The sequence below is a fragment of the Strix uralensis genome, chromosome 24, assembly GCF_047716275.1.
Source record: "Strix uralensis isolate ZFMK-TIS-50842 chromosome 24, bStrUra1, whole genome shotgun sequence".
Classification (NCBI taxonomy): domain Eukaryota; kingdom Metazoa; phylum Chordata; class Aves; order Strigiformes; family Strigidae; genus Strix; species Strix uralensis.
Window position 1 is genome coordinate 7,076,732 of NC_133995.1, and position 13,641 is coordinate 7,090,372.

The 13,641-nt window shown below is 55.3% G+C and overlaps 1 protein-coding gene across 2 annotated transcripts in view; it reads right to left on the reverse strand.

Moving 5' to 3' along the window:
- BLACAT1 (BLACAT1 overlapping LEMD1 locus) overlaps positions 1-1,677 on the reverse strand; it is a 35,322-nt gene extending 33,645 nt beyond the window's left edge. Inside the window, exon 1 of one of the 2 annotated variants that reach the window (XM_074893802.1) lies at positions 1,563-1,677. The gene's annotated coding sequence lies outside the window, so the exon portion shown is untranslated. Of the gene's footprint in view, positions 1-1,174; positions 1,270-1,562 lie in introns of those variants that run through there. The other variant, XM_074893803.1, reaches the window with a different exon arrangement.
- Positions 1,678-13,641: the final 11,964 nt, after the last annotated feature.

The following is a 13,641-nucleotide window of genomic DNA, read 5'->3' on the forward strand; positions in this document are numbered from 1 at the left end:
AGTGCCAGAGCTGAGTGAAAGAGCTTTTCACGCTCACCCTCCCATCTCCACAGCCACGACCGCTCTGCGTATCCCTCCCAGCACCTGCAGAAAGTCTTTCCTCCCTTTCTCTGTTGCTTCCCGGCAGACGGCGGGGCCGGAGGCGTGGGCTTGGGTGGCCAGTGGCTCTGGGTGCCCCGTTTGCCCATGGCCCTTGCAATGTGCAGCTCACAGCAACAAGTGTTCGCTCTCCGGACTCCCACCGTGCCGCTGCCTATTCCCAAGCGCCACCTGATGGCATCATCTCCAGAAAGGGTTTCTTAGACAATATTTATCCCAGCACAGCCACGGGAACCAGCTCCGGCACCAGGGAGGGTGGAAAAGGAAAATAGGGCTGAGGGCAGCCCTGGTCTCAGCACCCTGCCCCTCCCCAGGATGGGGCAGACCAAAGCTGAGCTCAGCGAACGCACGCACTGGCTGCTCTCTTCTTCTCAAGGCCACAGAAAGTTCTTCTGAGCTGTGCAGGAGGAAGGCAGATCCTGGCTGGGGGATCCCCACAGCTCCCCCCTTTTTAATTCTCCTTGACATGCCTGAGAAAACAGGTCTGTGTTTACGAACGTGAGACCGAATTGCACAGAAATCTTAGGGGCAGCAAGCCCCGAACACCTCCCCCACAGCGATGGGAGAGAAGCGACTTTCTTCTACCACCAGACAAGGGATTTTGCCACCCCGGTGTTATCTCCACCTCCCTCTGCCTCCCCACAGAGGTGCCACCAGACATTTGCCGGCGACCCTTCAGCCGCAATAGCCCCGCAGCAGGTGGGATGCCCTCCCAGCCAAAAGGAGAGGGTGTCCCCCGACACAGCGCACAGCAGCCCCGGCTCGTGCAACCAGCAATAGCACATCAAAGAGGCAGCCAGGCCTCTCTTCCTCCCCTCTCCCCAAACCGGTGCCTGCTCAGAGCAGGGGCCTCAGCTGAGATGACCGCGGTGCTGGCTCAGGGTTCTCTTTGAGTGTAAAGCCCCAGGAGGGGGACCCCAACTCTGCTTCACTCCCTCCCCCTGCTCCCCTCCCTCCCCTGGGATCCCCAAAACTTGTCAGGGGCAACAGCACCCATTCGGGCCAGCCCCTGGTGGCATCCCGAGCATCGCATGCTGAGCAGGGCAGTGCCTGGCTCACCAGGGATGGTTCTTACCAGCCGGGATCCCTGCTCAGCGTCTGGCACAAGCCAACCCGCCAGTGCCCCGGGTCCAGAGCCCACCAACCCCGTGGGTACCACCCGCTCTCTCCTGCCGCTCTCCCCGGGTGCCGCTCAGCCTCCGCTCCCGACTTCGGCACCTGCGGGAACACTAAGACACCCAACATGAAGGCACCCAGATGGAAAGACTGCAGCAAAGTGCTTTGTGCTGGGAGGGATGGGGAGAGGATGCAGGGGGAGGGGAGGTGGCGGTGGTGGGAAGGGGGGATGAATCATTTCGAGGGAGCCAGATTTCCATATTCCCCCTGCTGGAAAATTAAAGTCTGCTCTGAGTTTGCATCCCAAATGTGATTGCTTTCGGATCCCTGCCTTGGAAGGCACGTACCTCTCTCAGCAGCCGGCCCTGCCAGGATCAGTGTCCATGCTGTCTACCTGTCAGCAGGCTCTTCCTTCTGTTCACGCTGAGCATCATATTTTCTTTGAACACCGAGGTAGTTAAAAGCTGCAACTTAAGGACTCAAGGGGGGGTGGAGGTGGACGGACTCACTGAGCATGAAAAGCAGCTATTGGCTCTGCCTCTCCGGCTGCTCTGCCACTGGGTTGGGCTGAACTTGTGTCATCCTTCCCCTCGGTTCCCCTTATTTCCCCGTCACTGTCCTTCCCCGCTCGGTGCCGGGAAGGCGGGGGAAGGCGGCGAGTTATTGCTGGGTTATGACCCTCCCCGTGGCAGCGCACATCGCACCGGCCCCCCCGCGGGGCCGCTCGGGCAGATGCAGACGCTGCCCGAGACACCCCGCTCCCTCCCCGTGCCGCGCGGCATATGGTGCGCGATTTTTAATTTCCTCAGGACGGCGGTTCGTATGGCGACTGGCAGGTTTCTCATCGCGCTTTAGCAGGCCTTTGATTAACCCCCGGTAGATCCTTACGTGCCAACTGTCCGTATGGGCTGAACAAAGCATTTCCCGATTCCACCGCTCCCTACTTCCTTCTCATTAACGGGGAGCTCTTCGGTTGAGCCCCAGCCAGGACAGAGACATCGGCATCCTGCCTTTAAAGCTGCCTCTCCCCACATTATGGCAGGTGAGATCTGTTGCTGGGAAGAGGAGCCGGGCTATAATCCCTTTTCAAACCCTGCCTACCTGTTACATGTCAGCCCCGTGCAGGATTGATCTTGCCAAGTGAAATAGCTGAATGTTTAAATCAGTGGCAACATGAGAATCCAGCTTTTCTGCCAGGCCGCGCTCTCAGGCTCTCTGCAAACACAGGTGGAGTCGCGGAGTTTCACTTGGATTCTGCTGGGAAAGCTTTCTCTGCAACCCCAGCCACTTTTCTTACAAAATTTGAGGTCCCTAATAACATGAGAAATTATTCCACCCCTTTGACAAATCCCTGCCACGCTGTGTCTCTTGGGTTACAGAGACCATTTCCAACAACATTTATTGTGCTTGCAGATCAGCCGCAGGTTTATTCACTCTTCTGCATTAATTACGGATTCTTTGCGGGAAGAGCTTTCACTCTGCAGACTGTTCAAACTGAGGCTGGGGCAGGATGGTTTGAACACAGACAGGCAACAAGCAGCCTGGTTGTCTCTTCTGCTGAAAGGCTTCTACTGTGCGCAGCAGGAACGTCACTGCTGTAACCCCACCTCGTGTCAGCAAGGCCCCACCGCTTCTGCGTGTGGTCCTGGGTGCAGGGGCAGACCGGAGAGTGGGGAGCCCCTCGCCTGACAGCTTGTGGTGGGTGGGTGATTGCAGAGAGGCAGCTGCTGCCTCGGTGAGGATGTGCTTGTGCTTCCGACCTCTAAATCCAGCTCTGCCGCCTCACTGCAGCATCGCCATGGCACTCCGGTCCTCTCGCTGGCATTAGGAGGAACAATCACGTTGCATTTTGCACAGAAGGAGCATGGCAAATGGATTTGCTGTCTTCATGGGCTTTGTTTTTTAACAAAAGCAAAAACTACTAAAAATGTAATCACTTTACGCTGCTGCTGTTACAAAACAAAGCTGAGTCTCGCCCATGCCTAGCAAACACTCAATCATTCACCTTTGTTCAGGCAGAGAGGGGATCATTAGGACAGCAGATGCCACCAGAGAAATCCTATTTGTTTTGCTCTTCAGTAGACCCCGAGGTTGCAAGAGCATCACGTTAGCTGTGTGGGAACTAAGGACTTTGATATTAGTTTCATGCACAGGATGAAGATTTTGGCAGCACCTCTGGACCTGGGACACTGCTTCCTGGAGTTAAAAACCTTGGTGCCCTGGCTAGAGGCAAACCTCCAAGAAGAGGTAAAGCTGAGAAACAGGCGTTTCTGATGCTGCTCGTGAGGGACAGATCCCATTAGCACAGCGCTTGGATGAACAGTATGGTGAGTTCCTGCAAAACTGCAGTGTAATGCAAGAAATCTGATGCTCGTGTGACTGATAACGTGGTTATACCGTGTCTGCTGCTGGACAGGCAGTCGAGCAATGCATCCCCACCTGCAGGAGTTTTACAGCCTTGCAAGCTACAGGAGAGTTGCAGCTCAGCTATAGTTAATTTTGAGAAAACTGTTTCTAGAAGAGGAGTTGCATCCTCTAAAATACACATATTGAGTTGGATTTCTATAGCACTTGCTGAGAAGGCAGAAATGAGGGATAGTTGTCCATCCGTGGGGATATTTCAGAGAGATACAGCTGCCCTAAACCACAGTGTTCTTCCAAAGGCCCACCTGGTTCCTGTAGCAGCGTGGGGGGAAGCACTGCCAGGTTTGTGTTTTTCCAAAATCCACCCGCTAGCGGGCAGCAGGACGAGAGGCGGTTTATGGGAGAAATGAGATGTCGCCCAAGAATTGCAAGAGAAGGATCGTTTGTCTTAGAAACATTTAATGTCGAGTGTAACAGTTGTGGCCCAGAAGAAAACTGCAGATGTTTCATCCTGATCCTGTGCAATAACCAGCCAAAACCTCTGTGTCCCAGCAGGAAATGTGTGTGCGAGCTGAGGATTTTTTCCTGGAGCATTAAAGCCCAGGTAGCTCCCGCAGCGGAGCAGCAGGGACTTGCCCAGAGTTTCAGAGGGTGTTCGTGGCAGAAGCAGGATGGGGACCCCCCCCCGGGGTGTCATGCCCCCTCCCTGCAGCGTTTCCCATGGGCCAGGGCAGATTGTGTGGTGAAGCCCTGAATGTCACAAGGTGCCCGGCGCTTACCAAAGTGAGCTCAAGGCTTTTCCACTCCTTCCCCACCCCACCTGCCTGAGCAGGCGGGCTCTGGGGGGGAAGCAGGAGTGGTGATGCTGTCCCCGGGCAGAACTGCTTTGGCAGCTGCAGTGCCCCAGGTTGAGCTTTTCAAACACTTGTGTGTCTTCGTGTGTGCACGCGTGGGCTGCGAGGACAGTGTTTTAACAGACCGTGGGCTGCTTTAGCTCCTCCTCAGCCCTGGAGAAGTCCATGCTTATCCTGCGGGATACACCAGTGCTGGTCCCTGGGTGCTGGGAAGCCTGGGCTCCGCTGCCTGCACCCTGCCTGGTGTGTGCATGGCTGGAGGGTGGTCTGCGCTGCCAGCAGCACCCAGGCAGTGCCAGGGCTGAGCAGAGGTACTGGGAGCCCCAGTTCAGCCTGGGTGAAGGCAATAGAGCGAGCAGAAAGGGTGGCATGGCCTTGTTTCTGCCTGTCTCAGCTGGGTTCCATGGGTGCAGCCCGGCATTTCCCAGCCAGTCATTTCTCCAGAGGGCCACGAGGTGGAAGCATTTTCCAAAAACTCCTGCGATGACCTCGGAGCGTGGGGGCAACCTGCCTCTGACTTCAGCAGGGGGGACAGGACAGCCAAGGAGCTGGCTGTGTCGTGGAGAAAAGAGCCGAGAAGGGTTCAAGTAGGGGCACAGGTCACAAGGGTAAAATCCCCTTCTCCAGGAAAAAGGCTCCTATAATTATCCATGATGGTAGCTGCCCACTACCCAGGGAAAAATGTCTTGTGTTCTGCACCTCAGGGGCAGAAATGCAGGAGAACAGACCGCCCAGGGCCATGCACCATGCTCTGGACCGCTCATGCTTGCTCCATGCAGATAGTCTGCCTGGCAGGCATTTGTGTGTAACTTCTGCACCCCAGATGCTGAGCCCAGACGTCCTGGAGAGATGACTGGGTTCCTCTTTTCCCTCCTCTAAACAAAGCTCCTGGACACGTGGATTTGTGGCAGCTCCGTGCAGCCCACTCCCCTTTCAGAGGAGGGCTAACACAGATCTCCTGATGCTCGTCTATCTCTCTCCCCACGCACCAAGTCCTGTTGCTCACAGCCAGTGAGTCCAACCAGTAGCCCCAGGGCTGCAAGTCTGGCCAGACCTGCCTCTGCCTGCTTGGGAGGACCAGTGCTTCCCTGTGGGCTTGGCCGTGGCCAGGTAACACAGCCAGGAGCAGGGTTTGCCCCTTGGCATGGCGTTGCGCTCAGCCCTTGTTCATCATGCTTGACACGGGCTCGGGGTGCTGAGTCACGGCCGATCAGCTGTGCCTTATCTGGCCCGGTGAGCCCTCCTGGCCCCGCAGGAATCCCTGGCACGCTGCTGAACGCCGGCACCAGCCTGCCGGGAGCTTGTCTCGGCTCATGGGAGACGCCGGCTGGTGCTTCCCCAGCCGAGAGAGCTCAGCCGCTCTCAGCCAGGGTCTGGCACAAAGCAGGCTGGGGACAGAGCCCCCGTGAAGATCATTCCTTATGGCCACCCGCCTACGCACTGGTACCCCGCTCTCCTGCAAAACCTTGGTGCCTGTGCTGAAAGCACACAGTGCCCTGAAATATTTTAGAAGTGAGGCATGGAGAGGATAAAGGACTTAGCAGCAGTGAAACAGCTGTGGAGGGCTCCTGTTCAGTGCTCCGCTCCGCCACACGATCCCGTCAACCTTGGGCAAGTCCCTTCACCTCTCCTCCGCTTGTGACACTGGAGCTGGATGTTTCCTTGTTCGCTGCGGGTGTGGAGGCGATAAATATGGTAAAAACCAGGGAGGAGATCATATATACAGCCAGCTGAATGTGTACTGCACTCCTTTGACAGATGATCTCACAGTCAGGAGGTGCTTGGCTTCCAGATGTTTGGGGGGGTTACAAGCAGCACCAGCTTCTAGGCAGGACCCACATGCCTTGGCTGGCTCTGCTCCACCCCCAGCTCCAGAGCAAAGAAGTAGTTTGCTCCAGCATCCCTGACAGAATAAATGTGCAGAGTCCAGCTCGGTATGCAAAAATGCCTTGACATTTAGCCTTCCCTTGTGTTTGTTTAATAAGTAAACAGCTAAAAATAAGTTGGTTATACCCAAGGGGCTTTTGAGTAGCACTAAACCAAGAGAGTGAAGGCTGTATGCTGAGTAACAGAACTGGTATTTTCCTCTCACTCTCCGTTCTACATCAAAGTCGTTTTATGGACTTTATTTATTCCCAACTTGAATCAGCATGAGCACAAGGAGAATCAGCCTCAGCATCTGCAAATGCAGACCTCTTCTGTGGTGCTAATTGATTTAATCTGTGAGACAACAAGAGAGCAGATTTATCCAGAACAGTCCTGCCTTAAACCTGTATTTTGCTTTTTTTTCTTCTGGAAGTGCCTTACTTAGTCAAAAGTGGTGGCATCAGGCCTGCAGGAACGCCTGTGCTGGCAGATGGTGGGTCAGTGCTGGATCTCTCCAGGGCACGGCACAGGGGAGGGGGGAGCAAAATGCAGCCCTGGGGTTGTTCTGATTTCTGAAACCTCCTGAGAGCTGCGCTGGCAGTGAGGCCTTACGGGGTCACGCACATACCATCCCATTGCGGCTTCCAGCGCTCTCCATCTGCCAAAGGAGATGTGGGGTGCTTTGAAGTCCTGCTGTGAGGCCTCATGGGTGCTGCTGGAGCCTGGGGAGAGCTGGGCTCTTTGCCTGTATTGCAGGGCTTTAAGTGACCAAGTGCAGGCTCCAGTCCTAGGGCACCCTGCTCTGGTTCAGAGCGTTTAGATTGTATGAAGCACCATGAGTGGATGAACCTCCAGAGCCCTTTGTCTGAGCTTCAGGATTTGGAAAGGCTTCTGGTCAAGTTATTTGGTACACAGGGGTGGTGCACAGCAGAACGACCTCGTGCTTTACCCCAGAGCTAGAAATGTCTGCAAAGGCAGCGTTTCCCTACCCGGGAGCCCTTTGGTGATGCTGTGGACGGGGTGATGGGGTGAGCAGCCCCAGCTCCCAGGCGTGCTGTGCAGACACCGAGGATTTCCCTACACTGTGGAGGCTCAGCGCTCAGAAACACCAGACCAGCTGAGGGCAGGATCAGGCTGGGATCCGTGGAGCATGCTGGGCTGCGGCCGCCCTGTCCACAGAGCGCTCAGCATCTGTCAGAATGAATCTCGAGCCTCTTCCAGGCAGAAGAAGTCAGCGGGAAAGTTTCTCTGCAGCCTGTCAGGGAAGATGATTTCAGGCTGTGTTTATAGCAGGTGTGCAGCGTGTGAGCAGAAGAGGAGACTCAACATGCCATCAGAGCACTGACTGGCTGGGGAATTAACAGCGCTAATGAAATAATAGGTGCATTCAGCTAGCAAGAGGCTTGTGCTGTAGATTCTCCCCAGAGGCGGCCTTGCAGGGAGCTGCCTGCCACCAGCCCGCTGGGGGTTTTCTCCTGAGCAGATGCCTCAGCACCAGTTAAAGCAAGTTCTGGGCTGCACCCTGAGAGCCCTTCCCCGGTGGGGGAGGGCAGCCTATCTCCCCTCCCCGCAGAGCCAGGAGCAGGACCTGTGCTGTGCCTGCAGGGTGCTCTGTGCTATCCCTGGGATGCCTGGGGTTTTCCCTGGGGTGCAGGCTGTCCTGCAATGCTTTCCCACGAGTCTCACCTCCAGGAATGTCTCTCTGCCCATCATAACCTTCGCTGCTGATGCACGTGTGTTTGCTAGCTGGGAAGGAGGGGGCAAGGTCCTCGCCTGCCCTGCCTGCACCAGCCAGTTTAGTTTTCTCCCAGGGGAGAAGCAGCACAGAGCAGCGTGCAAATGTTGATGGCGGAGGCAGAAGACTGGAGCAGCGTTGCATTCAAGTGCAGGTTTCCACAAAGCCGCCTGGGACCAAGCCAGGAGCTGCCGCTGAGGAGCAGGGACCTGCGGGAGCTCCCACGGCCCCTCCACCGCTGCCTGGTCACTGACCGCGCTGTGGTTCACACCCCAGGCCCACGCGGCTCGTGGCTGCCCTCCCAGCCCCCCCAGCCCCCAGTTGGGAGTATTTTGGGGATGTTGCTGCTGCAGCACCGTGCCCCAGCACCTCAGATCACAGGAGCTGTCATCCTCCTGACATGCCTAAGAGGGAAGGACTTGCGCACAGCAAGTGGCAGCTGTGTATGAGATTTTCCTCTTTTCAGCTAACTCTGCTGCCATCTGCTCCCATTCCCTAATTATAACAGCAGCGGTGGGGGATGTCAGACTGGTTAGCAGGCGGTGTGGGGTGAACATCAGCTCCAGCAGCCTCGATAGACCCGTGGGCTCGGCTGGCACAAGGGCCAGCATATGCGTGAAGGTGGGACTGCGCCCACTCCACTCCCAGCTAAGCCAAGCATCTTTCTTGGGCATAGCCCTTCCACTCCTGCCCTCTCAGGGATGCTTTGCTCTGTGCTGCACTGTGCGTCTGTCCAGCATTGCAGTTCAAGCCCTTTCTTGGCTCTTTTTTTTGGAAATGTTCTTGCATTTATCATCTCTCCAACGCCCGCTGAAGTCTCTGCCTGCATCAATGTTTTAGGAAGCCAAAGCTGGGCTGGATTCCTCATTTGGGCTGAAAATAGCTAACAGACTGTGAGGCAAGCAGCAAATCCTGGCTTAGCATCCTGAGGCTGTCATAGTCAGCAGTGAGGGAGTCCCTTTCTGGTGCCACCCAAGCTGTTCTTGATGAATAGTGCCAGCCCGCTGCCATGGCTCCTCCCTTTCCATCCATCCCTGTGGATAGAGAGTCCTTATTATTCTCCAGCCAGACCTCCAGCACTGCCTAGGCCAAAGGATTGCATCCTGCTAATAGGGGTCTTACTGGTTTGGGCTGGAAAACCCCATCTGGTGCTCTGTTCTTAATCACTGGGTATTTCTTGTACATCTGGTCTTGGTCCAAGTAGGGACTCCCACTTTCTGTCAGCAGGAAAGCACCAGACGTTTTGCTGGTGTTTCTGGTGTACGCTGGCAAAGAGAAGCATCTGGTCTGTTCGGTTTGCCCAGGCACATTCCCCTACAGTACTTTAACCCCGGTGCTCCTTGCTCCCATGAGGAAGCAGAGATTTAAGCCCTTGGTGCACTTACTCACCTCTTTCCAGTAGAGAGGACTGACTGTTCAGCCTACAGCTCACCCCGTGAACTGCCTTGGAAAGGGGAAGCTTGTCAGTGAGTCAGTGGGAGAGAGGTGGATTGTTCTCTGAAAAAATAACTTATCTCCTCCCCACGCTTGCTTCACACAGGGTGACGAAGGACAAGGTCCGCTCACAGGAGCAAACTCCTTTGGGGACAGCGTTCGGTTACTTCTGAACAGCAGCGCTGGTGCCTGGGCTCCTCTTTGCAGAGCTGAGATGCTTTGACCCCTGTGAAGCAACTGCTAAACCCCCCTGGAAACCTTCTAACACAGCACAGTCTTGCTTGGTTTCTCCAGGTCCCACGGCTGGGTGAAGATCAGTGGTGTTAGTGGGTGCCAGCCCCGGTTCTGCGTGCCAGCCTTACCTTTGCACTGAGGCTTCCCCTCTCTGCTGTGTAACAGGGAGGAGGGTGCACGCAGCCCTAAGTGAAACACCAAAACCAGAAGCCCAGCTCACCTTCCAGTGATGCTTTTGCTCCAGAGCTACTTGCTGGGGGAGAAGTTTTGGTATCCATCGCACTCTGTGCATTTTTCTGGCTTTGCCCACTGTGCTGCTGGAGTTCTGCACACCTACAGCAGCATCGTGGAGGAAATACTTTGTGCATAATTTTTACTTTTTTTTATAATTTGGCAGCTCCTGGTTGCTAAGTGCATGAATCTCTGGTGTGGATTGGTGGATCTGTTGTTATGGTGATGCTCCATGGGCAAAAGTAAGAGGAGCTGCTGCTGGATTCACCAGTTTGGAATTGGCCTGATGGTTGCCATGGTCAGCCGTGCTTTGGCCAACTGCACTTTGTGGATGGCGACGTTATTTTGCATGTAGCACTTTGATTTATGCAGCGATTTACACTGAGATTAGTTTCAGGGTGATTGATGTTCACAGATAGTCAACTCTTGCGTGGGACAAGAGTAGTAGTTCATCTGGGATCGGTTATGAATGTTGTTGGAGATTTGCTGTGGGACCTTGAGGAACTCTGGGAACAAGCTCTAGTCGGCGTTAACAAGGAGATCTGAACTTGTCGCCATTTCTCCTGCTCCTCAGTTCACTTACCTGTAAAATGGGAATAACAATATTCCTTCCGTCTTGCCCGTTTGCATTTTGAATCGGTGGAGTTGCAGATGCCCAACAGAGACGTAACTTGTTGGGGGTGCTGTTAAATAAGGGTGATCTACAGCCATGTCCCCCCTTGTTAGCACCGTGCACAGGCACAGGCACACGCTGAGCCTTGCGATGCCGCAGCAGCACCCTCCCAGCGACGGCAGTGGGTGCATTTGGCCTCTCCAGCACTCGCTGTGAGCAGATCCTGACGTGCCAGGCTGGGCAGTCAAGCAATGGGTCCATTTGCCAGTTTTCCTCAACTTAGCAGCCAGCCTTTAAACTGAAGCATTCTGATTGTTGCTGAAATGCAGCTCTGGTCTCCGGGCAATGATTTCCACATGCCTGCGTGTGTACAAGGGAGAACTGTCCACGGGCAGGGGAGGCATTGAACACATTTTCTTTCCATGAGTCGGTGCCTGTGTTACTATTGAATGTCAGGGCAGTGGGGAAGGGAACTGCTGCCTGGATGCAGTGACTGTAAAATATTCCCCGCAGACCCACACACAGCCGCTTGCCTTGGAGCAGCACACATGCATGTCCATGTGAGTTTAGCAGCAGAGAAAACGTGCCTGTGAGCTGCTGGGGATGGGGAGGGATCTGCAACTCAGACACTGCTCTGTGCGGCAGAGGAACGAGGCAGAGGGAGCTGCAGGAAGAAAACAGGTGAAACCCCCCTGGAGCTGCGTTTCCCTGAGAAGTCAAGCTCATTCATGTTGCTGCCGTTTCTCTAATGCTCCGGTCCAAGCTGTCAGGTTTAATATACATCCTATATGTACTGGGATTGCCAGGACTCTTATGTGAGAGTGCTGGGTTGCAGATTGGAGCTCCGGACCTCTCTAGGGAGACAGTGATGCCTACTGCGTAGAGCACGGTTCGGAGGCCGCATCTTTCTTAACTAGCTCTTACTGGGCCTGGCATGTCATTGCTTAGTGCGTTTTGACATCTTTGTTCCATTCGGCTCCCTGCTAAGCACATCCAAAGGATCCCCACTTGGGCTTTGAGTCCAGCCCCTCCAGCCTGGGGACGGTGTAGGTGAGCTCCTGGAGTGGGACAGGCGGGCAGGGCTGCCCCAAGCCGGGGATGGGTGCTAAAGGGGGGCTGGCAGCTTACGGCAAAATTCATGTGTCCTTATACCTGTCTGCAAAGGACGCTTGGCACGGCTGTAACAGAGGACAGGCTGCTCCTTCCACTTTTATGCATTCGGAGGCTGCTATCACCTCTGCTCAGCTTTTCGTCCTCGAGGCTAAACAGCCTGAAGTGCCTTAGCCCCCTCCCGAGGCGGGTCTGCCAGCCCTCTGGCTGTCCCCACAGCCACCATGGGCACTCTCCCTCTTCTCTCCCCAAGCTGGTGCCCGGACTGGATGGAGCATCCCCATCGGGGCCTCACCATGTGAGGGAGAAACGGGAGGATTTAATGTGTCTGGCCAGGAGCCACGCAGGGAGCAAGCCTGGGGCAGGGCACAGTTTTACAAGACCTGCTCTAGCTCTGTGTCAGTCCATGCAGTGCTCCCAGAGCCCCGTCCTCCAACAGCTTTGCACAGGGACAAGGGGTGCACAGTGACCTCTCTCGCACCCTGTGCTTGCCCTTGTGTTGGCCATGGGACTGGGATTGCTCTCCCCACCACCCCGAGGCTGCGCTGACCCCTCGGCACCCCACGGCCCCTCTCTCCCATCTCTGCAGTGGTGTTTGCTGACAAGGAAGGTTCTGGAGAGGAGCAGCCCTAGCAAACCCCTTGGGTCTGTGATTAAAATGCTGCTCAGGATGCTGCTGCCTTCCCTGCTGCTCCTGAAAATGACTCCAGCCTGCATGCTGCTGTGAAGGAGAGGTACCCTTCTCGCCTGGCTTAGCAAAAGAGCCCGGCTCAGCAGCTCTGGCCGCTGTGGTTTTGGGGTGGCTCTTCAGGAGGGGCAAGGAGGGTGCGTGATCTCCTGGTGTACAGCAGAACCAGGATTGCTTCTACCTGGAGGAAGTCCTAGGACTGTGCTCAGAGCCATCACCCCAGGTTATGTGCACCCCAGCCCTGCTCGGCTGCAGCACCCAGCCGGCCGTGTCCCCTGGATGGAGGCAGACGTGAGCCCCCAAGTCTCCGTCAGGCCTCGACCCTCTGCTTGCTGCAGCCTTCTCTCCATCACACCTTTCCCTTCTTCCCTCCCTCTGGCCAAATGTGGAGCTGGGTTGAGGTGCTGTTTGCAGGAAGGTGACAGCAAACAGGCCCTGGGTGAGGAAGCACAGCCTGTGTATCTTCAAAAGAGGTGATTTATATGAAAAGGGAGAGCAGCTGTGGGCCGCAGCCCAGCACTCCGCTGGCTGCACCAGGCAAGGGACACGCTAGGAATTGTGTAACTGGAGGAGCAGGACAAGGATTTGCTGAGCAAAGTCTCCCCCAGCATGAGCTGAAGTGATCACAACCATGGACTTCCACAAAGTCTTGTAGTTTCCCAGCCAGAGCTATTTTTTAAAAAATTACTCTCAACTATAATGAGCCCATTTTGACACCTGATTTCCCCTGGAGCTCCACGAGGCTATGTGATTTCACCAGAACAAAACAAAAGGGAAAAAACAACCCCAGAACCCAAAGTAATTTTGGAAAAAAAAATCACAAAAGACAAGCAGGCCTGCCTTCTGCTCAGCCATTCAGTTGGCATGTTTGAAGAACGCCCTGCAGGCACTGCCTTGCAAATCCACTGCTCGCTGTTGCAGAGGCATCGGCTGGCGGGTGCCAAGTTCAACACCAGCGACCTCAGCCCGTGTTGCCCTTCACAGAGCACACATTAAGGGACAGTTTGCTTTGGGCTGTTATTGGTGGAACGGACCCAGCCTCATTACACAGTGTAGAGTCTCGTTAGTACCAGGTCGGGCTGCCAGGGAGATGGGCTGTGCTCTTGTCCCACGTGCTGGTGAGCATCCATCATGCCGTAATGCAGCTCCGCTCCCACCCAGTCTTCCAACACACGTGTCCAGGAATCCCTGCCTGCAGCAGCTGCCTGCTTTGCCTCTCCACATCCTCCTCCCACAACCAGCCCTGTCAGGCTTACAGCAATCCCTTCCTTGGCATGTTGATTATTGTAATTTATGT